This window comes from Salvelinus namaycush, chromosome 16 (assembly GCF_016432855.1).
Source record: "Salvelinus namaycush isolate Seneca chromosome 16, SaNama_1.0, whole genome shotgun sequence".
Taxonomy (NCBI): Eukaryota; Metazoa; Chordata; class Actinopteri; order Salmoniformes; family Salmonidae; genus Salvelinus; species Salvelinus namaycush.
This window is the reverse complement of record NC_052322.1, coordinates 39,629,220-39,656,031: the sequence shown is the minus strand read 5'-3', so window position 1 is coordinate 39,656,031 and position 26,812 is coordinate 39,629,220.

The window sequence follows — 26,812 nt, the reverse complement described above, 5'->3', positions numbered from 1 at the left end:
TAATTACTCATCATAAAACATTTCTTAAAAATACACAGCGTACAGCAAATGAAAGACACAGATCTTGTGAATCCAGCCAATATTTCAGATTTTCTAAGTGTTTTACAGCGAAAACACAATATAGCATTATATTAGCTTACCACAATAGCCAGAAACACAACACCATTTACCAGCAGCAAAGGTTAGCGATCGTAACAAACAGGCAAAAGATATATAATTTTTGACTAACCTTGATATTCTTCATCAGATGACAGTCCTGTAACATCATATTACACAATGCATATAGGGTTTGTTCGAAAATGTGCATATTTAGCGGCACAAATCGTGGTTATACAATGTGATTAGTGGCCAAAACTTCAAGCAATCTGTCCGGCGCCATCTTGGAGAGGCACCTATTCTAATCGATAAGTAATCATAAACTTGACTAAAAAAATACAGGTTGGACAGCAAATGAAAGATACATTAGTTCTTAATGCAACCGCTGTGTTAGATTTTTTAAATTAACGTTACTGCGCAATACAGCGTGCGCTAAAGCGAGACCGCACCGAAATTCATGGCGGAATTATTATTTGACATTTGTCAACATAAATACGAATTAACAGCATAAAGACTGCTTACTATTTGCTGAGCTTCCATCAGAATCTTGGGCAAGGTGTCCTTTCTCCAGAACAATCGTCTTTTGGTTGAAAGATGTCCTCTTCTCCTGTAGAAATAGCAGCTAACGATAGCCACCCACTGGAGAGGTGTCCAACTCGTGAAAGCGCGTCACAAAGAAATCCCAGAAAATCGCAATAAACTGATATAAACTGCTATAAGTCGGTTTAAATTAACTACCTTATGATGTCTTTAACACCTATAACGAATAAAAACATGACCGGAGATATAGAACTGCTAAAACGAAAGCTTTTGCAGGACGCCATTGTGATGTCCCTCTTGCGCCAGGCGCCCCGTTGAAAAGAACGGTACTTCCGTTCCATGAGCTTTTATAGTCCCCCAGATGGTGCAATCCACTCCATTCAAATTCTCACCGCTTACTGACATCTAGAGGAAGGCGTATGCAGTGCATGTAGCCCCATAGCTTACATGGGGACTTATAAACTGACCTCAGAACAGGGACCTCGATTTCAGAAATCTCACTTCCTGACAGGAAATGTGCTGCAGAATGAGTTCTGTTTCACTCAGAGAAATAATTCAAACGGTTTTAGAAACTAAAAAGTGTTTTCTATCCAATAGTAATAATAATATGCATATTGTACGAGCAAGAATTGAGTACTAGGCAGTTTAATTTGGGAACGAAATTATTACAAAGTGCAAATAGCACCCCCTATTGACAAAATTAAGCCATTCTGCCACAACTTTGGAAGTATGCTTGGGGTCATTGTCCATTTGGACCCTGAGCCTGCCTGACTTTCTGTACCTCTTGACACTGCCTTGTATTACTGAACCCTGCCTGCCCTGACCCTGAGCCTGCTTACTGTTCTGTTACTTAACGGACTCTGCCTTGGATTACTGACATCTAACTGCTTTTGACCTGCCATTTGTCTGCCCCCTGTTTTGTAAATACACTTTTGTTTTTACGAACTGTCTGCTTCTGGGAATTATCCTGAGGTCTGAAAATATCTCAGATTCCCTATCTAATCAAAAAAATTCAAGCTGACAACCTAAGAAATTTCACAATGACAAATGGTTTGATGAAGAATGCAAAAATCGAAGAAAGAAATTGAGAAACCTATCCAACCAAAAACATAGAGACCCAGAAAACCTGAGCCTGCGCCTTCACTATGGAGAATTACTAAAACAATACAGAAATACGCTACGGAAAAAGAAGGAACAGCACGTCAGAAATCAGCTCAATGTAATTGAAGAATCCATAGAATCTAACCACTTCTGGGAAAAGTGGAACTCTAAACAAACAACAACAATAGTTACAGTGGCTTGTGAAAGTAGTCACCCCCTTGGCATTTTTCCTATGTTGTTACCTTAAAATTGACATGCCTACCACTTTGAAGATGCAAAGTATTTTTTCTTGTGAAACAAACAAGAAATAAGACAAAAAAACGGAAAACTTGAGAATGCTTAACTATTCACCCCCCCAAAGTCAATACTTTGTAGAGACACCTTTTACAGCATTACAGCTGCAAGTCTCTTGGGGTATGTCTCTATAAGCTTGGCACATCTAGTCACTTGGATTTTTGCCCATTCTTCAAGGCAAAACTGCTCCACCTCCTTCAAGTTGGATGGGTTCCGCTGGTGTACAGAAATCTTTAAGTCATACCACAGACTCTTAATTGGATTGAGGTCTGGGCTTTGACTAGGCCATTCCAAGACATTTAAATGTTTCCCCTTAAACCACTTGAGTGTTGCTTTAGCAGTATGCTTAGTGTCATTGACCTGCTGGAAGGTGAACCTCCATCCAAGACTGAAACAGGTTTCTCTAAAGAATTTCCCTGTATTTAGTGCCATCCATCATTCCTTCAGTTCTGACCAGTTTCCCAGTCCTTGCCGATGAAAAACATCCCCATAGCATGATGCTGCCACCACCATGCTTCATTGTGGGGATGGTGTTCTCGGGGTGATGAGAGGTGTTGGGTTTGTGCCAGATATAACATTTTCCTTGATGGCCAAAAAGCTAAATTTTAGACTAATCTGATCAGAGTACCTTCTTCCATATGTTTGGGGAGTCTCCCACATGCCTTTTTGTGAACACCAAACATGTTTGCTTATTTTCTTCTTAAATTCTCTAGGATAGGGGGCAGCATTTTCACGTTTGGATGAAAAGCATACCCAAATTCAACTGCCAGCTACTCATCCCCAGAAGATAAGATATGCATATTATTAGTAGATTTGGATAGAAAACACTCTGACGTTTCTAAAACTGTTTGAATCATGTCTGTGAGTATAACAAACTTATTTAGCAGGTCGAAACCCCGAGGGCAGATCATTCAGATTTTTTTTTTTTGAGGTCACTCTCTTTTCAATGAGATTTCATTGGGAATCCAGATTTCTAATTGACCTTCTTGCAGTTCCTACTGCTTCCACTGAATGTCAACAGTCTTTAGAAATTAGTTGAGGTTTTTTCCTTTGTGTAATGAAGAAGTACGGCCATCCAGAACGAGGGTAACTTGAAGTGTACTGTTAGATAGAGGCGCGTGACCAGAAAGCTAGCTACAGTTTGTTTTAATCCTGTATTGAACACAGATCATCCCGTCTTCAATTTTATCAATTATTTACGTAAAAAAATACCTAAAGTTGTATTACAAAAGTAGTTTGAAATGTTTTGGCAAAGTTTACAGGTAACTTTTGAGATATTTTGTAGTCATGTTGCACAATTTGGAACCAGTGTTTTTCTGGATCAAACGCGCCAAATAAATGGACATTTTGGATATATATCGACGGAATTAATCGAACAAAAGGACCATTTGTGATGTTTATGGGACATTTTGGAGTGCATTTTGGGTTGAAATATGCTTCTCTCTCTTTGTTTACTATGGTGCTATCCTCAGATAATAGCATTGTTTGCTTTCGCCGAAAAGCCTATTTGAAATCTGACATGTTGGCTGGATTCACAACAAGTGTAGCTTTAATTTGGTCTATTGCATGTGTGATTTCATGAAAGTTTGATTTTTATAGTAATTTATTTGAATTTGGCGCTCTGCATTTTTACTGGCTTTTGGCCAAGTGTGGCGTTAGCGTCCCAGAGAAGTTAAGCAATGTCTTTTTTTCTCGCCATTCTTCCATAAAGCCCAGCTCTGTGGAATGTACAACTAAAAGTGGTCCTATGGACAGATACTCCAATCTCCAATGTGGAGCTATGCAACTCCTTCAAGGTTATCTTTGGTCTCTTTGTTGCCTCTCTGATTAACCTCTTGGCGCACCGATCCCTTTAGCGGGATCATTTTCGTCAACATCCGTTGAATTGCAGAGCGCCAAATTCAAATTAAATTACTAAAAATATAACCTTTTCATGAAATCACAAGTGCAATATACCAAAACACAGCTTAGCTTGTTGTTAATCCACCTGGCGTGTCAGATTTAGAAATAAAGCTTTACAGCAAAAGCAAACCAAGCGTTTGTGTGAGGACATCTCTCAGTAGACAAAACATTACAAACAGCTAGCAGCAAAGTAGCTTGGTCACAAAAGTCAGAAAAGCAATACAATGAATCGCTTACCTTTGATGATCTTCGGATGTTTGCACTCACGAGACTCCCAGTTACACAATAAATGTTAGTGTTGTTCGATAAATATTATTTTTATATCCAAAAACCTCCATTTGGTTGGCACGTTTTGTTGAGTAAACCACAGGCTCGTGCAGGTCACGACGGGCAGACGAAAATTCCAAATAGTATCCGTAAAGTTCGTAGAAACATGTCAAAAGTTTTTTATAATCAATCTTCAGGTTGTTTTTAACATAAATAATCTATAATATTTCAACCGGACAGTAAACTTTTCAATACAAGAGAGAAAGAAAATGTCTAGCTACCAGTGGCGCGCGCATGAACAAATCTAAGGACATCTGGCTGTCCACTGATGCGATGTGATCATTCTCGCTCATTTTTCAGAATAAAAGCTTGAAACGATGTCTAAAGACTGTTCACACCCTGTGGAAGCCATAGGAAAAGGAATCTGGTTGATATCCCTTTAAATGGAGGATAGGCAGGCAATGGAACAGAGTAGTTTCAGAAAAACAGCACTTCCTGGTTGGATTTTCCTCAGGTTTTCGCCTGCAATACCAGTTATGTTATACTCACAGACAATATTTTGATAGTTTTGGAAACTTTAGAGTGTTTTCTATCCTAATCTGCCAATTATATGCATATTCTAGCATCTGGGCCTGAGAAATAGGCAGTTTACTTTGGGAACGTTATTTATCCAAACATCAAAATACTGTCCCCTAGCTTGAGGTTTTAATGCCCTCCTTGCCTGGTCTGTGAGTTTTGGTGGGCGGCCCTCTCTTGGCAGGTTTGTTGTGGTGCCATATTCTTTCCATTTTTTTGTAATGGATTTATTGGTGCTCCATGGGATGTTCAACGTTTTTGATATTTTTTTTATAACCCAACCCTGATCTGTACTTCTCCACATCTTTGTCCCTGACCTGTTTGGAGGGGTGGTGCCCCTTGCTTAGTGGTTTTGCCATCTCTGGGGCCTTTTAGAAATGGTGTATACTGAGATCATGTGACAGATCATGTGACACTTAGAATTCACACAAGTGTACTAATTATGTGACTACTGAAGGTAATTGGTTGCACCAGATCTTATTTAGGGGCTTCATAGCAAGGGCTTCATAGCAAAGGGGCTGAATACATATGCAAACACCACTTTTCCGTTTTTATTTTATTTGAATTTTTTGAAACAAGTTATTTTTCCAAGGGGGATGAATACTTTTGCAAGGCACTGTATCTATCCAAAACGGGGAGATGTTTGGATTAACCACTTCTCCAATATTGTTTGCTCTAAAACAAAGAACAAACAGGAAAAACATATACATGGTCAAATACAAGTCATAGAATCAACTATTAACCTTTAACGAGTCACCAACCCGGATCCGGGATCACCCCCCACTCCCCCCCCACTGAGTAGCATAGCTAGCATAGCGTCACAAGTAAATTGTAGCATCTAAATATCATTAAATCACAAGTCCAAGACACCAGATGAAAGATACAGATCTTGTGAATAAAGCCACCATTTCAGATTTTTAAAATGTTTTACAGGGAAGACACAATATGTAAATCTATTAGCTAACCACGTTAGCATAAGACACAATTTTTTTACTCCAACAGTTTTTTCCTGCGTCAGTAGCTATCACTAATTCGACTAAATAAAAATATATATAGCCACTAACCAAGAAACAACTTCATAAGATGACAGTCTGATAACATATTTATGGTATAGCATAGTTTTTTTTTGAAAAATGTGCATTTTTCAGGTATAAATCACAGTTCTACATTGCAGCTGCAATCTGAAATAGTGCTGACGCAGCCAGAACAATTACAGAGACCAACGTCATATAACTAATTACTTATCTTAAAACATTTCAGAAAAATACACAGCGTACAGATATTGAAAGCCCAACATCTGGTGAATCCAAACAATATTTCAGATTTATTAAATGTTTTATAGCGAAAACAAAATGTAGCGCTAAATTAGCATAGCCACGCCAGCCAGAACCAGCTGGGCGCCCGCGACCAGTTCACATGCACGACAGATATATGAAATAACATCGTAAATTGGGTCTTACTATTGCTGATCTTTCATCAGAATGTTGATCAATGTGTCCTTAGTCCTGATGAGTCGTTCAATCCATTCATAATGGCAACTTTCCCTCTTCATTTAGCATATGTACTGGTCGACTGGCCAAAGTAAAAAAAGTCACAGAACGGAACACGGCAAAACTCCCGAAAAAATTCAAATAATCTGATTAAACTATATTGAAAAAACATACATTAAGATGATATGGTCACATGTATCAAACAAACTTCGAGACGGAGATAGTTTTCATCCGTAACGGCAGCAAAACAGTAGACAATCGCACCTCCAAATAGCGCGAGTCAGAGAACCGGAAGTTGTCGGTCACGCCAAAGAAATAGGTCTTATTTCACGTCAGTACAAGGTAAACAAAAAATTTCTCCTCTGACGTCCTCTTGACACCCAGAGGAAGACGAATGAAGTGTGTTTCGGGTCATAGGTGGCGTGACCATATATAGGCAGAGCGTTGAAGCGAGCATACACATCTTGCATTCTTCTTCTTGGTCAGGGAAAGTGCTGTCAAATGACTTCTGTTTAACTCAGAGACAAAATTGAAACGGTTTTAGAAACTATAGATTGTTTTCTATCCAATGGTATTAATTATATGCATATAGTAAGAGCAATAATTGAATAAGAGGCAGTTTAATCTGTAGAGGAAATTATGCTAATGCGAAAACAGCACCCCCTATAGTGGCAAGATTAAAGACTATCAGAACCCACTGGATTCTCCTATTACATTGAATGAACTACAGGACAAAATACAAACCCACCGTCCCAAAAAGGCCTATGGGTGTCACGCCCTGATCTGCTTCACCTGTCCCTGTGATTGTCTCTACAGCCATCTTCGTTTCCTTCAGACCGATCGACGATAGCGTATATTATTATGCGAATGTCGGAAAGGGTACTCTCCTGGGCTAAGGCAGTTTGGGAGCAAAAATCTGCCATTTGTGGTCATCTGGAGGAATTTATGGCAGAGGTGAGAAAAGTATTTGAGTCTCCGGTATCTGGGAAAAAGGCGGCCAGTAAACTGTGTTAAAAAAAAAAGGTCTAAACTCACGTAGTGTGGCAGGCAATGCGATTGATTTTCACATGTTGGCTGCCGAGAGTGCCTGGAATCCGGAGTCTCTTTTCGATACTTTTCTGCACGGATTATCTGAGGAGGTAAAGGATGAGCTAGCTGCTCGGGAATTGCTGGTGGACCTTGACTCCCTATTCACCCTAACCATTAAAATTGATGGACGCCTAAGGGAATGCAGGAGTGAGAGGAGGTCTGGTCTCAGGCACACCTTCGAGTGAATCCGGAAGTTTCCGAAGGCAGCTTTTCCGAGAGGATTCGAAACCACCCGAGTCCTCTTGTGACGGGTGAGTTGGATACTCCTGAGCCTATGCAGTTGGGAAGAGCTAGGTTATTAGTTGGGGAACACTCAGGGAGGATGAATAGTAACTGTTGTCTGTGGAAGGGCAGGACATTTTATAGCTACCTGCCCTATTAGGAAACCCTTGTCTCTAGTGGGTACCAGTACTATGGTGAGTCAGACTGGGAGTTCCCTAATTCCCATCACCCGCAAACCCTTTTTTCTATGCTTGTGCTGTGGGGAGACCAATTTAAGTCTCTCCGAGTGCTCATTGACTCTGGGGCTGATGAGAGTTTTATGGATGCCACTATGGCTTCGGAGCTTGGTATTCCCACTCAGCCTCTCTCTGTTCCCATGGATACTAGGGCACTGGATGGCCGCTCTATAGGGGAAGTCACCCATAGTACTGTGCCCATTCAATTACGGGTTTCTGGTAACCACAGTGAGACAATACAGTTCCTCCTCATTGCATCTCCCCATGTTCCGGTTGTGTTGGGATTTTCCTGGCTCCAAAAGTACAATCCTGTGATTGACTGGACCACAAGCTCCTTCATGGGTTGGAGCCCGTTTTGCCATTTCCACTGCCTTCAAGCAGCACAGCCTTCCCCAAGTTGTCTTCCTCAGGATGTTAGCAAAACTGTGGATGTCTCTGCTATTCCCACTGAATACCATGACCTCCTGGAAGTGTTCAGTAAGGCACGTGCTACTCCCCCTCCCCCATACCGTCCTTATGATTGTGCCATTGATTTTCTCCAAGGCACTACACCACCTCGGGGTCGGTTGTATTCTCTGTCCTAACCAGAGACCAAAGCTATGGAGGAGTACATAGAGAAGTCTCTGGCCACAGGGGCCGTCCGTCTGTCTGCATCTCCTGCTGGCGCAGGGTTTTTCTTTGTGGAGAAGAAGGACAAGACCCTGAGTCCATGCATTGACTACCGGGGACTTTAATGACATTACTGTTAAAAAACGTTACCCCCTACCTCTCCTCTACTCTCGGCGTTTGAACCTCTCCAGGGGACCACCATGTTTTCCAAGTTGGACCTTCGGAATTCCTACCATCTGGTTCGGATACGCAAGGGGGTTGAGTAGAAGACAGCCTTCAACACAGCCAGTGGACATTATGAGTACCAGGTCAAGCCATTTTCCAGGCGTTGGTCAACGATGTGCTCCGGGACATGCTAAACCGTTTTGTGTTCGTTTACCTTGACAACATCCTGTTTTTTTCCCCCGATCTGCCAAGGAACATGTGCTCCATGTCAGACAGGTCCTTCAGCACCTACTGGAGAACCAATTGTTTGTGAAAGTGGAGAAGTGAGTTCCACCGCTCTACTATCACCTTTCTGGGATATGTCATTGCTGAGGCCAATGTTCAGATGTATCCTGGAAAGGTGAAAGCAGTGGTGGATTGGCCTCAACCAATGTCCAGGGTGCAGTTGCAATGGTTTCTTGGTTTTGCTAACTTCTACCGCCATTTCATACCGGGATTACAACACCCTGGCGGCCCCCCTCTCTCCCAAGGTACCGTTCAAATGGTCTCCAGCTGTCGACAAAGCCTTTGTGGACCTCAAGCATCGGTTCACAACAGAGCCCATCCTCATCCATCCGGACCCCTCGCGTCAATTTGTGGTGGAAGTTGATGCTTCGGATGTTGGAGTGGGGACCATCCTGTCCCAGCGATCTGCCCAGGACCAAAAGCTTCATCCCTGTGCCTTCCTGTCCCATCGTCTCGATCCTGCAGAGAGGAACTACGATGTAGGCAACTGAGAACTCCTGGCGGTTAAGATGGCGTAGGAAGAGTGGAGGCACTGGCTGGAAGTAGCAGAAAAGCCATTCTTGGTCTGGACTGACCATAAAAATGTGGAATATCTCCGTACAGCCAAGCTCCTCAACTCCAGGCAGGCTCGGTGGGCCCTCTTGTTTACCAGATTCAACTTCACCATTTCCTACCACCCAGGTTAAAAAAATGTGAAGCCTGACGTTCTCTCCCGCCTATACAGTTCCTCTGCCACACCCTCGACTTCCAAAACCATTCTCCCTGCCTCATGCCTTGTTGCCACTGTGGATTGGGGTATTGAGAACCTGGTTTGTGAGGCGCAACGCTCCCAGCATGGACCTGAAGGGGGCCTGGCTAACCGGTTGTTTGTCCCTAACCCAGACCGGTCCCGGGTCCTGGAATGGGCTCATTCCTCCAGGCTGACCTATCATCCAGGGTCCCATCGTACGCTGGCCTTCCTCCGACAACGTTTCTGGTGGCCCACAATGGTTCCTGACGTCTCTGCCTTTGTCGCCGCATGTACAGTGTGTGCTCAGAACAAGAGTCCACTGCAAGCTCCTTCTGGCCTCCAACAGCCACTACCGGTCCCTCATCATCCCTGGTCTCATATGTCACTGGGCTCCCTCCGTCTAATGGCAACACTGTCGTTCTGACGGTAGTCGATAGTTCTCCCAACGCCACCCATTTCATCCCTCTCCCCAAACTACCTTCTGCCAAGGGGACGGTCCAGCTTATGGTGCAGCATGTCATCCGGATCCATGGACACCTGGTAGACATGGTCTCCGATCGGGGTCCTAAGTTCTCGTCTCAGTTCTGGAAGGCATTCTGCACCCTTGTTGGTTCATCGGCCAGCCTGTCATCCGGATTCCATCCCCAAACTAACGGTCAGTCGGAATAAGCCAACCAAGACCTGGTACCACCTTGAGATGCCTGGTCTCAACCAACCCCACTACCTCGAGCTGTCAACGGGTCTGGGTGGAGTATGCCCGGAACACCCTTCCATGTTCTGCCAAGGGACTCTCCCCTTTCGAGTGCTCCATGGTTTTCAGCCTCCACTCTTCCTGGCACAAGAGCAGGAGGTCAGTGTACCCTTGGCCCAGATGTACCCAGATGAGAAAAAACAACTCCATCGTCGAAAAGCGGACTGTCGCTGGACCCCAGCTCCCCGCTACTGCATTGGGCAGAGGGTATGGCTTTCCACTCGGAACCTCGAGTCCCGCAAACTGTCTCCCCGTTTCATTGGTACTTTACCCTTCTCTAGAGTCCTTAGTTCCACTGCTGTCTGTCTTGTGTTACCCCATACCCTCTGTATCCACTCTACTTACCATGTGTCCAGAATTAAGCCCGTGTCTCACTGTCCTTTGTTTTCTGTTCCCAGGCCCATCCCCCCCAGGGTAATTGATGGATAGCCAGCGTACAGGGTGAGACCCTTCCTGAGGGTTCGACCAGGGGCAGGGGTTTCCAGTACCTGGTTGACTGGGAGGGTTATGGCCCGGAGGAGAGGTGCTTGGTTCCTGTTAAAGATATCTTGGACCTGGCCCTCATCGCCGATTTCCACCACCGACACCCCGGTCAGCCAGGTATGCGCCCAGGTAGGACGCCAGGTGGCGTCCCTATAGGGCTGTTACTGTCACTTCCTGATCTGTTCCACCTGTACCTGTGATTGTCTCCACCCGCTCCAGGTGTTGCTTATTTTCCCCAGTGTATTGATCCCTTTGTTTCCTGTTTCTCTGTGCCACTTTGTATTGTATGTTTAGTCAAGTCAACCAGCGTGTTTTTCCCCGTACTCCTTTTCTATTCTCTTTTGCTAGTCTTCCCGGTTTTGACCACTGCCTGACTCTGGACTACTTTCCCGCCTGCCTGATTATCCTGCCTGCCCTGACCTTGAACCTGCCTGCCCTTCGGTACCTATTGCACTCTGAACTGGTTTTGACCTTTTGCCTGTACATGACCAGTCTCTTGCCTACCCCTTTTTGGATTAAAAAACATTGTAAGACTCCAACCATCTGCCTCCTGTGTCTGCATCTGGGTCTCACCTTGTGCCTTGATAGTGTGGTTGATCGTATCCTAAATTAAATAATACAATTCCAAATGGCTGTACTTAAAACCTCTACTTCCTCAGAAACCCGGGTCCGGGAGCACCCCCACCAGTAAAAAAGCTGACTAGCATAGGCTAGCATAGCGTCACAAGTAAATAGTAGCATCTAAATATCATTAAATCACAAGTCCAAGACACCAGATGAAAGATACACATCTTGGTAATCAAGCCATCATTTCTGATTTTTAAAATGTTTTACAGGGAAGACACAATATGTAAATCTATTAGCTAACCACGTTAGCAAAAGACACCATTTTTTTTACTCCACCAGTTTTTTACTCCATCAGTAGCTATCACAAATTCGACCAAATAAAGATATAAATAGCCACTAACCAAGAAACAAATTCATCAGATGACAGTCTGATAACATATTTATTGTATAGCATATGTTTTGTTAGAAAAATGTGCATATTTCAGGTATAAATCATAGTTTACCATTGCAGCCACCATCACAACTCGACTAGAATAACTACAGAGAGCAACGTGTATTACCTAATTACTCATCATAAAACATTTCTTAAAAATACACAGCGTACAGCAATTGAAAGACACAGATCTTGTGAATCCAGCCAATATTTCAGATTTTCTAAGTGTTTTACAGCGAAAACACAATATAGCGTTATATTAGCTTAGCACAGTAGCAAACCACACAACAGCATTGATTCCAGCCAAACATAGCGATAACGTATTCACCACCAAAATATATTAATTTTCACTAACCTTCTCAGAATTCTTCAGATGACAGTCCTGTAACATCATATTACACAATGCATATAGAGTTTGTTCGAAAATGTGCATATTTAGCGGCACAAATCGTGCTTATACAATGAAAATAGTGTCCAAATACTCAAGCAATCTGTCCGGCGCCATCTTGGAAAGACACCTATTCTTATCGAAAACTATTCATAAACTTGACTAAAAAAATACAGGTTGGACAGCAATTGAAAGACAAATTAGTTCTTAATGCAATCGCTGAATTACATTTTTAAAATTAACGTTACTGTGCAATACAGGGTGCAATACAGGGTGCGATAACGCAAGGCTACATGGCAAATAATGGCGTCTTATGCATTTTACTTTTTCAACAGAACAATGAATTATCAGCATAAATAGTTCTTACTATTAGCTGAACTCCCATCAGAATCTTGGGAAAGGTGTCCTTTGGCCAAAAGAATCGTTGCTGGGTTGGAGAATGTTTTCTTCCACGTTGCAATTAGCAGTACACAATGGCATGCGAGAGAGAGATACCCAACTCAATACAACGGCAGAAAATGAAATGCCCGAAAATCGCAATATACTGACATAAACTGATATAAATCGGTTTAAAATAACAAGATTATGATGTCTTTAAAGCCTATATCGAATAAAAACAGAGCCGGATATAACTAGAAGCTAAAACGGGAGCTTCTAAAACGACATCCCAATGTCCTTAGTGCGTCAGCGCGAAGAAGCAAAAGAAGGGACACCTCGATTCCAATCAATTTATAGACTTTCTGAACTGCGTAGAGACTCCATTTCAAGGCCCTCTATTCGCTGACACCCAGGGGAAGGCGTATGCAGTGCATCTCAACCAATAGAAGACAGGCAAAGTTATACACAGGTCTGAGAACAGGTTTGGAAAAATCTGCATTCTCAACTCCACATAGGGAAATTGCTCTAAGTCCAGTTCTGTTTCACTTACAGACATAATTCAAACGGTTTTAGAAACTAGAGAGTGTTTTCTATCCAATAGTAATAATAATATGCATATTGTACGAGCAAGAATTGAGTACGAGGCAGTTTAATTTGGGAACACCAAGAAAAAAATAGTGCTAACAGCTCCCCCTATTGACAAGAAGTTTTAAACTCTATAACATCATCCTCGGCTCTGGCATCTTCCCCAATATTTGGATCCAAGGACTGATCACCCCAATCCACAAAAGTGGAGACAAATTTGACCCCAATAACTATCGGGGAATATACCTCAACAGTAACCTTGGGAAAATCCTCTGCATTATCATTAACAGTAGACTTGTACATTTCCTCAGTGAAAACAATGGAATGAATGTCAAATTGGCTTTTCACCAAATGATCATAAGACCGACCACGTATTCACCCTGCACACCCTAATTGACAAACAAACAAACCAAAACAAAGGGAAAGCCTTCTCATGCTTTCTTGATTCATAAAAGCCTCCAACTCAATTTGGCATGAGGGTCTGCTATACAAATTGATGGAAAGTGGTGTTGGGGGGGGGAAACATACAACATTATAAAATCCATGACCACAAACGACAAGTGTGCGGTTAAAATAAAAAAATAAAAAACACATTTCTTTCCAAATGGCTGAGTGGTGAGACAGGGATGCAGCTTAAGCCCCACCCTTTTCAAAAAATATATCAACGAGGTCACGTGGCGTGGTCACTAGAACAGTCTGCAGTACCCAGTCAAATGTCTACTGTATATTGATCTGGTGCTTCTGTCACCAACCAAGGAGGGCCTACAGCAGCACCTAGATCTTCTGCACAGATTCTGTCATACCTATGCCCAGAGTAGATCTCAGTAAGATAAAAAATAATGATGTTCCAAAAAAGGTCGTCGCCAGGACCACAAATACAAATTCCATCTAGAGACCGATGCCCTAGAGCACATCAACTATACAGTACGTACATCGACCTAAACATCAGCGCCACAGGTAACTTCCACAAAGCTGTGAACAATCTGAGAGACAAGGCAAGAAGTGCCTTCTATGCCATCAAAAGGAACATCAAATTTGATCTGTCTGAAAATACTTGAATCAGTTATAGAACCCATTGCCCTTAATGTTTGTAAGGTCTGAAGTCCGCTCACCAACCAAGAATTCACAAAATGGGACAAACACCAAATTGAGACTCTGCATGCAGGATTCTGCAAAAATATCCTCTGTGTACTGCAGATTTAGGCCGATACCTGCTAATTATCAAAATCCAGAAAAGAGCTGTTAAATTCTACAACCACCTACAAGGAAACGATTCCCAAACCTTATATAACAAAGCCATCACCTACAGAGAAATTAACCTGGAGAAGAGTCCCCTAAGCAAGCTGGTCCGGGGGCCCTGTTAACAAACACAAACAGACCCCACAGAGCCCCAGGACAGCAACACAATTAGACCCAAATAAATCATGAGAAAACAAAAAGATAATTACTTGAAACACTGGAAAGAATTTACAAAACAACTGCGCAAACTAGAATGCTATTTGGCCCTGAAAAGAGAGTACACAGTGGCAGAATACCTGACCACCGTGACTGACCCAAACTTGTACAGACTCAGTGAGCATAGCCTTGCTATTGATAAAGGCCATTGTAGGCAGACCTGGCTCTCAAGAGAGACAGGCTATGTGTACACTGTCCACAAAATTAGGTGGAAACTGAGCTGCACTCCCTAACCTCCTGCCAAATGTATGACCAAATTAGAGACAGATATTTTTTCCCTCAGATTACACACACCCACAAAGAACTTGAAAAGATAAACTCCCATATCTATTGGATGAAATACCACTGTGTGCAATCACAGCAGCAAGCTTTGTGACCTGTTGCCAGAAGAAAACATATATTTATGTTTATTTATTTTCACTTTTGTACTTTAACTATTTGCACACAATTACAATATTGTATATAGACATAATATGACATTTGAAATGTCTCTATTATTTTGGAACTTTTGTGAGTGTAATGTTTACTATGCACTTTTTTTGTTTATTTCACTTTTGTTTATCTATTTCACTTGCTTTGTCAATGTAAATATATGTTTCCCATGCCAATAATGCCCTTAAATTGAATTAAACTGAGAGAGAGAGAGAAAGAGAAAGAAAAAGAGAGAATTTGAGAGAGACAGAGAGAGAGAGAGAGAGAGAGAGAAAGTGAGAGGGAAAGAGAGGAAGAAAGTGAGAAAGAGACAGAGAATAAGTGAAAGAAAGAGCGAGAGAATGAGAGGGAGAAAGAGAGAGTGAGAGAGAGAATGAGAGAAAGAGTGAGAGTGAGAGAGAGTGAGAGACAGAGAGAGAGAATAAGAGAGAGAGAATAAGAGAGAGAGAGAGGGAGGGAGAGAGAGATAGATGGATATATAGAAAAATAGATAGATAGATAGATAGATAGATAGATATAGAGTTGTAATTAAAGAGAATAATAAGTACTAGGCCAAGGTATCACATAACTTTATTACCTCTGTATGGAATTTAGCACAGCACAGCTAGTCGCTGCACTCTTAATGGTGATCTGCGGTAACACTTTCGCCCCAAAATGGCCTCCTGTCATGAATCTGATTTATATATAGAACAGGAATAGAGAGAGGGGGGAGTAAGATAGAAAGAGAGAGAAGAGCAAGGCGCTATTGGGAAATGCTTTGTGGGGCTGGGGTGGGGTAGGGAAAGCACACATGCTCACTCAAAAGTAGGTTGTTCAAGCTTTAACATGAGGCGTGTGTGTGTGTATGTGCCTACAGGGTTCTGCTGGTGATATTATGAGTGAAAATACCTGATGAGGCACAACGGCTGGGCTGAGGGGTCAGACACAACACACACACTGTGACTGACACGTAGACCCTAGACCCTAGACTGAGTCTGTATGTGTGTTTCTATGTCTGTTTTGGTGTCAGAGTGTTTCCTTGCATGAGAACTTGAAATAGTTTTTGCTATTTGCTATTGGGCCACTGTGTGTTTTCTAGCTGGGGGAATACTGAGTGTTATATATAGTGAGTGTTTAACAGAGGAAGTAGAAGAACAACATATGTTTCCACAGCTAACAAGGCTAACATAGCTAACAGCTAACACTGCTAACACAGCTAACACAGCTAACACAGCTAAAATAGTTAAAATAGCTAACACAGCTAACACAGGTAACATTGCTAATACAGATAACACTGCTAACACAGCTACCATAGCTAATGCAGCTAACACAGCTAATAAAGCTAACACTCACACGCCTCAGAAAATATTCTGTAGGTGAACAGTATGAGGATAAGGAGGTATAGGGAGAGATGGAAGGAATGCTGGAACTTTGAAAGTTTCTTCAAGTGCAGTTACAAGAACCATCAAGCGCTATGATGAAACTGGCTCTCATGAGGACCGCCACAGGAAAGGACGACCCAGAGTTACCTCTACTGCAGAGGATAAGTTCATTAGCGTTACCATACACTTCGGTTGGAGTCATTAAAACATGTTTTTCAACCACTCCACAAATTTCTTGTAAACAAACTATAGTTTTGGCAAGTCGGTGAGTACATCTACTTTGTGCATAACACAAGTCATTTTTCCAACAAATGTATACAGACAGATTATGTCACTTATAATTCACTGTATCACAATTCCTGTGGGTCAGAAGTTTACATACACTAAGTTGACTGTGCCTTTTAAACAGCTTGGAAAATTTCAGAAAATGATGTCATGGATTTAGAAGCTTCTGATTGGCTAAATGACATCATCTGAGTCAATTGGAGGTGTACCTGTGGATGAATTTCAAGGCCTACCTTCAAACTCAGTGCCTCTTTGCTTGACATAATGGAAAATCAAAAGAAATCAGCCAAGACCTCAGAAAAACAGTTGTAGGCCTCCACAAGTCTGGTTCATCCTTCGGAACAATTCCCAAATGCCTGAAGGTACCACGTTCATCTGTACAACAATAGTATGCAAGTATAAACACCATGGGTCCACGCAGCCGTCATACCACTCAGGAAGGAGACGCGTTCTGTCTCCTAGAGATGAACGTACTTTGGTGCGCAAAGTGCAAATCAATCCCAGAACAACAGCAAAGTACCTTGTGAAGATGCTGGAGGAATCAGGTACAAAGTATCTATATCTACAGTAAAGCGAGTCCTATATCGACATAACCTGATAGGCCGCTCAGCAAGGAAGAAGCACCTGCTCAAAAACCGCCATAAAAAAGCCAGACTACGGTTTGCAACTGCACATGGGGACAAAGATCGTACTTTTTGGAGAAATGTCCTCTGTTCTGATGAAAGAAAAATAGAACTGTTTGGCCATAATGACCATCGTTATGTTTGGAGGAAAAAGGAGGAGGCTTGCAAGCCGAAGAACCCCGTCCCAAACATGAAGCACAGGGGTGGCAGCATCATGTTGTGGGGGTGCTTTGCTGCAGTAGAGTCTGGTGCACTTCACAAAATAGATGGCATCATGAGGCGGGAAAATTATGTGGATATATTAAAGCAACATCTCAAGACATCAGTCAGGAAGTTAAAGCTTGGTCGCAAATGAGTCTTCCAAATGGACAATGACCCCAAACATACTTCCAAAGTTGGGGCAAAATGCCTTATGGACAATAAAGTCAAGGTATTGGAGTGGCCATCACAAAGCCCTGCCCTCAATCCTAAAGAAAAATTGTGGGCAGAACTGAACAAGCATGTGCGAGCAAGGAGGCCTACAAACCTGACTCAGTTACACCAGCTCTGTCAGGAGGAATGGACCAAAATTCACCCAACTTATTATGGGAAGCTTGTGGAAGGCTACCCGAAACGTTTGACCCAAGTTTAATAATTTAAAGGCAATGCTACCAAACACTATACTATTTGAGTGTATGTAAACTTCTGACCCACTGGAAATGTGATGAAAGAAATAAAAGCTGAAATAAATTATTTTCTCTACTATTATTCGGACATTTCACATTCTTAAAATGAAGTGGTGATCCTAACTGACCTAAGACAGGACATTTTAACTAGGATTTAATGTCAGAAATTGTGAAAAACTTAGTTTAAATGTATTTGGCTAAGGTGTATGTAAACTTCCGACTTCAACTGTATATAGCACCAAAAAGGTATCTGATATGGTTACGAGCCAAATTACACTTTTTTAGCACTATATAGAACCATTTGTTTTAAATGTGTAGCGGCCGTGTGTGTGTGTTTAGTTTTGCCTTATTAGATAGATCTGATAAGCAGGACAGCCACATGCTGATAGTCCTGGGAGCAGGCATAATCAGTCCTTCACACACTGAGGCAGAAACAGCCACACACACTGCTTCCCAATACCACTACACACACACACACACACACACACACACACACACACACACACACACACACACACACACACACACACACACACACACACACACACACACACACGCACACGCAAATACGCATGCGCACACACAATATAACCACTTTTCATATTTCAACTTCAATTTGGGGCGTGTTTGTGTAGTGAGTAATGAGCATTAAATAATCTCAGCAAAAATGTATATATTACAAGATGTTGTGATAACAATGTGCCATGCAAATCATCCAGTGGAATATAACGCATGTTATGTGTGTGACTTGCACTATATGAGTTACAATGCAGCTCTCCTCTCAGTGATGTCCCCTAGTCTCAGGGATGTCCCCTGTCACTCCACACAGGCTTACTGTATCTGTGTGTGTGTTCATGTGTTCTGTGTCTCCCTCAGGGTGTGTTCTGGTCATGTCTGTCTTTGTTTTTTTTTCTTCTCTCTGTTACTGATAAGTTTCCCACAGGACAGGAGAAGAGAAATCCCCACCAAACAACACACTTAACTGCACATATTAAACGTAACAGACACATGTGAAAACACACATATGTGACACAAACATAAACCAACACGCCCCTATACACCAACATGTCACTATAAACCAACATGTCCCTATAAACCAACATGTCCCTATAAACCAACGTGTCCCTATAAACAAACATGTTCCTATAAACCAACATGTCCCTATAAACAAACATGTCCCTATAAACCAACATGTCCCTATAAACCAACATGTCCCTATAAACCAACATGTTCCTATAAACCAACATGTCCCTATAAACAAACATGTCCCTATAAACAAACATGTCCCGATAAACACACATGTCCCTATAAACCAACATGTCCCTACAAACAAACATGTCCCTTTAAACCCACATGTCCCTATAAACAAACATGTCCCTATAAACCAACATGTCCCTATACACAAACATGTACCTATATGCCAACATGTTACTATAAACCAACAGGATTTAAAAATTAAATATAAATATAAATAAACATGTCCCTTTAAATCAACATGTCCCTATAAACCAACATGTCCTCATAAACCAACATGTCCCTATCAACAAACATGTCCCTATAAAACAACATGTACCTATAAACCAACATGTCCTCATGAACCAACATGTCCCTATCAACAAACATGTCCCTATAAAACAACATGTTCCTATAAACCAACATGTCCCTATTAACCAACGATGTCCCTATAAACACACATGTCCCTATAAACCAACATGTTCCTATAAACAAACATGTCCCTATAAACAAACATGTTCCTATAAACCTACATGTCCCTATAAACCAACATGTCCCTATAAACCAACGATGTCCCTATAAACCAACATGTCCCTATAAACCAACGATGTCCCTATAAACACACATGTCCCTATAAACAAACATGTTCCTATAAACCTACATGTCCCTATAAACCAACGATGTCCCTATAAACACACATGTCCCTATAAACCAACATGTTCCTATAAACCAACATGTCCCTATAAACAAACATGTCCCTATAAACACACATGTCCCTATAAACCAACATGTCCCTATACACAAACATGTCCCTATAAACAAACATGTTCCTATAAACCTACATGTTCCTATAAACCTACATGTCCCTATAAACCTACATGTCCCTATAAACCAACATGTCCCAAAAACCAAAACCAACACCAACAAAACCAACCACTTTTCATATTTCAACTTCAATTTGGGGCGTGTTTGTGTAGTGAGTAATGGGCATTAAATCATCTCAGGCAAAAATGTATATATTACAAGATGTTGTGATAACAATGTGCCATGCAAATCTTCCAGTGGAATATAACGCATGTTATGTGTGTGACTTGCACTATATGAGTTACAATGCAGCTCTCCTCTCAGTGATGTCCCCTAGTCTCAGGGATGTCCCCTGTCACTCCACACAGGCTTACTGTATCTGTGTGTGTGTTCATGTGTTCTGTGTCTCCCTCAGGGTGTGTTCTGGTCATGTCTGTCTTTGTTTTTTTTTCTTCTCTCTGTTACTGATAAGTTTCCCACAGGACAGGAGAAAAGAAATCCCCACCAAACAACACACTTAACTGCACATATTAAACGTAACAGACACATGTGAAAACACACATATGTGACACAAACATGTCCCTATAAACCAACACGCCCCTATACATCAACATGTCCCTATAGACAAACATGTCCCTATAAACCAACAAGCCCCTAAAAACCAACTAGTACCTATAAACCAACATGTCCCTATACACAAACATGTCCCCATAAACCTACATGTCCCTAAACACAAACATGTCTCTAAAACAAACATGTCCCTATAAATCAACATGTCCCTGTAAACAAACGTGTCCCTATAAACAAACATGTCCCTGTAAACTAACATGCCCCTATAAATCAACATGTCCCTGTAAACAAACGTGTCCCCATAAACAAACATGTCCCGATAAACAAACATGTCCCTATAAACAAGCATGTCCCTTTAACCTATAAACAAACATGCCCCTATAAATCAACATGTCCCAAAAACAAACAAGCCCCTATACACCAACATGCCTACAGATTCCAGTCACCAGCAATCCCCACTCTTCTCTGCGTGGTGATGGTTTAACAATGTGTTGGACAATGGGCCCTTGAGGAGGGCGAAGTGTAGCCACAATGACATTGGAGATGAAAAGCGTATGACACCATGCATGGAATGAAAAGAGAGGGAGAGAGGGAAGGGGAGGAAAAAAGAGAGAAAGCGCTTCAGCCTTATTCAATTAGCAGCGTTGGCCTAGGTAATTGCCACTACTCTGCCTAATTCCCATGTAAATTTGAGACAAGCGCTGCACTATTTTAATGCAATTTAGCTCCACTTTGACAGGCTGCCAGTACCACATGCATAAACAACACACACACACACACACACACACACACACACACACACACACACACACACACACACACACACACACACACACACACACACACACACACACACACACACACACACACACACACACACACACACACGTGTGTTTGTGTGTGTCATGTTGACCTGTCAGGGACACCATAAATAAGAGAGGGATGAACTCATTATCCTTTAAACATATTCAGAGAGAGAGAGAGAGAGAGAGGGCAACCCGTGAAGAACACCATTGTAAATGTAACCCATATTTATGTTTATTTTTTTCTCCCTTTTTTTACTTTAACTATTTGCGCATAATATAACATTTGAAATGTCATTATTCTTTTGGAATTTTCATGAGTGTAATGTTTACTGTTCATTTTTGTTTATTATCTATTTCACTTGCTTTGGCAATGTAAACACGTTTCCCATGCCAATAAAGGCCTTACATTGAATCGAATTGAGAGAGAGAGGGAGAGGGAGGGAGGTAACAGAAAGAGGGAGGGTTGTTGCGGAGGGAGGGTGGAAAGGGAGGAGTGTAAGTGTTGATGCCTTGATCAGATAAGGCCTGAGAAACAACAGTGGGACCTGCCCCTCTCTCTCTGTCCTGTGGGAATGTCTGTCCTGCCTCTTCCCTGCAGTACTACTGTCATCACTCTCTCTCATGCATATCCACACACAAATAGACACAGAAACATACACACACTGATAGAAACTTGACACAAATTAACCTCTGTAACACAAAATAAACACAAAATGAAAATGTGTTCATAGAAGCAACTTGCTAATTTCAAATAAATTATATAGTATTTCCCCCATGCTTTTTTGGAATATTCACTCTGAAAACTGAGCAAACATTCTCTCTCTCTCTCTCTCTCTCTCTCTCTCATGGGCTTTATCAGCATGGGGAACATATGATAATATTGACAAAGCAAGTGAAGTAGATGATAAACAAAAGTGAAATTAACAATACAATTAATTGTAAACATTACACTCACAGAAGTTCCAAAAGAATAATGACATTTCCAATTTCAAATTATGTCTATACACAGTGTTGTAACGATGTGCAAATAACTATTGGTTGGTGAGCGGACCCCAGACCTCACAACCATAAAGGGCAATGGGTTCTATAACTGATTCAAGTATTATTAGCCAGATTCTAATTGGTATGTCGAATTTTATGTTCCTTTTGATGGCATCCCTTCTTGCCTTGTCTCTCAGCTCATTCACAGCTTTGTGGAAGTTACCTGTGACGCTGATGTTTAGGCCGAGGTATGTATCGTTTTCTTGTGTGCTCTAGGGCAACAGTGTCTACATGGAATTTGTATTTGTGGTCCTGGCGACTGGACCTTTTTTGGAACACCAGTATTTTTGTCTTACTGAGATTTACTGTCAGGGCCCAGGTCCGGCAGAATCTGTGCAGAAGATCTAGGTGCTGCTGTAGGCCCTCCTTGGTTGGTGACATCAGCACTAGATCATCAGCAAATAGTAGACATTTGACTTCAGATTCTAGTAGGGTGAGGCCGGGTGCTGCAGACTGTTCTAGTGCCCTCGTCAATTTGTTGATATATATATATATATTGAAGAGGGTGGGGCTTAAGCTGCATCCCTGTCTCACGCCACAGCCCCGTGGAAGGAAATGTGTGTGTTTTTTGTCAATTTTAACCACACACTTGTTGTTTATGTACATGGATTTTATAATGTCATATATTTATCCCCCAACACCACTTTCCATCAATTTGTACAGCGATGTTGGTCAATTTCTTCAACAAATGATCAGGTCTATATAATTATCAAACATACATTAGTAATGGAAAGGAAACACAGACTCTTTGTTTAAGTATTAAAAAACTCCTTTTAGTAATACAATTGTAGGCAGAAGTTGGTACAGAGTACAGTATAACAGTATATGATAGTTCTCCCCAAGTTCTGCAAAATGCCTAAGACATCCTGTAACTCATATATCCTCCCCAATCCCCTTTACATAACTTTCCCTGACATTTCATCACAAGTATAGAGTCATAACAATGTGAGCGAGTGTAAGCATCTTCTGACATGGGGCTGGTTTCATTAGGTCTGTGGCAGCCTTGTGTTCTCAGAAAACCAGACAACCACGGTGGGATCCAGATAGGTGGAGTCTGAATGTAGAAACCTTAATGTAGACGCTTTCTGATAGTGTCTGAAGGTCACAACACTCCGAACAGGTTAATATCACACACACACAAAGGTCTCCTGAAGAGGATACTAACAGTTTATCATAACTGTCACGTTCCTGACCTTGTTTTCCTTTTGTATAGTTGTGTTTAGTGGGTCAGGACGTGAGCTGGGTGGGCAGTCTGTGTTGTTTGTTCTATGTTAAGTGTCAGGTTTAATTGACCTTGTATGGCTCTCAATCAGAGGCAGGTGTTTTACGTTTTCCTCTGATTGAGGACCATATATAGGTAGGTTGTTTCACATTGTTTGTTGTGGGTGGTTGTCTTCCGTGTCTGTGTATGTTGCACCACACGGGACTGTTTCGTTTGTCGTTCGTGTATGTAGTCTGTTCCTGTTCGTGCGTTCTTCGTATATTGTAAGTTCTCAAGTCCAGGTCTGTCTACATCGTTTATTTGTTTTGTAGTTTGTTGAAGTGTTTTCGTGTTTCGTCTTTACTTTAATAAACATCATTATGTCTACATTCCACGCTGCGCTTTGGTCCAATCCCTACTCCTCCTCTTCAGACGAAGAGGAGGAGAATGACCGTTACAGAACCACCCACCTAACAAGGATCAAGCAGCGTGAGAGGAACCAGCAGCAGCGGCCAAAAAACCAGGACTCGTGGACTTGGGAGGAAATATTGGACGGAAAAGGACCCTGGGCTCAGACAGGGGAATATCGCCGCTCTTTTGAAGAGATGGAGTCAGCGAAAGCCCAGGATCGGTGGTATGAGGAGACAGCAAGGAGACGTGGCTGGAAACCCGAAAATAAACCCCAAAAATGTCTTGGGGGGGGGGGGCTAAAAGGGAGTGTGGCGAAGTCAGGTAGGAGACCTGCGCCTACTCCCTGTACTTACCGTGGAGAGCGAAAGTACGGGCAGACACCGTGTTACGCAGTAGAGCGCATGGTGTCTCCTGTACGTGTGCATAGCCCGGTGCGGTACATACCAGCTCCTCGTATCGGCCGGGCTAGATTGAGCATTGAGCCAAGTGCCATGAAGCCGGCTCTACATATCTGGCCACCAGTGCGTCTCCTCGGGCCGGCTTACATGGCACCAGCCTTACGCATGGTGTCCCCGGTTCGCCTACATAGCCCGGTGCGGGTTATTCCACCTCCCCGCACTGGTCGGGCGACGGGGAGCATACAACCAGGTAAGGTTGGGCAGGCTCAGTGCTCAAGGGAGCCAGTACGCCTGCACGGTCCGGTATTTCCGGCGCCACCTCCTCGCTCCAGCCCAGTACCACCAGTGCCTACACCACGCACCAGGTTTCCAGTGCGTCTCCAGAGCCCTGTTCCTCCTCCACGCACTCTCCCTGTGGTGCGTGTCTCCAGCCCAGTGCCTCCAGTTCCGGCACCACGCATCAAGCCTCCTGTGCGTCTCCAGAGCCCTGTACGCACTGTTCCTTCTCCCCGTACTCGCCCTGATGTGCGTGCCCTCAGCCCGGTACCACCAGTGCCGGTACCACGCACCAGGCCTATAGTACGCCTTGAGAGTCCAGTGTGCCCTGTTGTTGTTCCCCGCACTAGCCTGAAGGTGCGTGTCCTTAGCCCGGTACCTCCAGTTCCGGCACCACGCACCAGGCCTACAGTGCGTCTCAGCCGGCCAGAGTCTGCCGTCTGCCCAGCGGCGCCTGAACTGCCCGTCTGCCCAGCGGCGCCTGAACTGCCCGTCTGCCCAACGCCGTCTGAACTGCCCGTCTGCCCAACGGCGCCTGAACTGCCCGTCTGCCCAACGCCGTCTGAACTGTCCGTCTGCCAAGCGCCGCATGAACTGCCCGTCTGTACTGAGCCTTCAAAGCCGCCCGACTGTACTGAGCCTGCAAAGCCGCCCGTCTGCCATGAGCCTTCAGAGCCGTCCGCCAGACAGGAGCCGCTAGAGCCTTCCGCCAGACAGGAGCCGCTAGAGCCTTCCGCCAGACAGGAGCAGCCAAAGCCTTCCGCCAGACAGGAGCAGCCAAAGCCTTCCGCCAGACAGGATCAGCCAGAGCCTTCCGCCAGACAGGATCAGCCAGAGCCTTCCGCCAGACAGGATCAGCCAGAGCCGTCAGCCAGACAGGACCAGCCAGAGCCGTCAGCGAGCCATGACCAGCCAGAGCCGTCAGCGAGCCATGACCAGCCAGAGCCGTCAGCCAGCCATGACCAGCCAGAGCCGTCAGCCAGCCATGACCAGCCAGAGCCGTCAGCCAGCCATGACCAGCCAGAGCCGTCCCTCAGTCCGGAGCTGCCGTCCCTCAGTCCGGAGCTGCCGTCCCTCAGTCCGGAGCTGCCGTCCCTCAGTCCGGAGCTGCCGTCCCTCAGTCCGGAGCTGCCGTCCCTCAGTCCGGAGCTGCTGCCCCTTATCCCGGTGCTGCCCCTTATCCCGGTGATGCCCCTTAATTTAGGTGGGTTTATTTGGAGGGTGGTCATTGGGAGGGGGATACGGAAGCGGGGAGTGACTATGGTGGTGTGGGGACAGCGTCCGGAGCCGGAGCCGCCACCGTGGACAGATGCCCACCCAAACCCTCCCCTTGAGGTTGAGTTTTGCGGCCAGAGTCCGCATCTTGGGGGGGGGGGGGGGGGGGGGGGGGGGGGGGGGGAAATGTCACGTTCCTGACCTTGTTTTCCTTTTGTATAGTTGTGTTTAGTGGGTCAGGACGTGAGCTGGGTGGGCAGTCTGTGTTGTTTGTTCTATGTTAAGTGTCAGGTTTAATTGACCTTGTATGGCTCTCAATCAGAGGCAGGTGTTTTACGTTTTCCTCTGATTGAGGACCATATATAGGTAGGTTGTTTCACATTGTTTGTTGTGGGTGGTTGTCTTCCGTGTCTGTGTATGTTGCACCACACGGGACTGTTTCGTTTGTCGTTCGTGTATGTAGTCTGTTCCTGTTCGTGCGTTCTTCGTATATTGTAAGTTCTCAAGTCCAGGTCTGTCTACATCGTTTATTTGTTTTGTAGTTTGTTGAAGTGTTTTCGTGTTTCGTCTTTACTTTAATAAACATCATTATGTCTACATTCCACGCTGCGCTTTGGTCCAATCCCTACTCCTCCTCTTCAGACGAAGAGGAGGAGAATGACCGTTACAATAACATAATTTATTATGTTTATTATGCATTAACCCTTTAAAAGGTATAAGGCCTTGGTTTAACCATCTTCATAAACCCTGATGCCAAATTGAGTCAAATGCTTTTTTGAAATCAACAAAGCATGAGAAGACTTTGCCTTTATTTCAGTTTATTTGTTTGTCATTTAGGGTGTGCAGGGT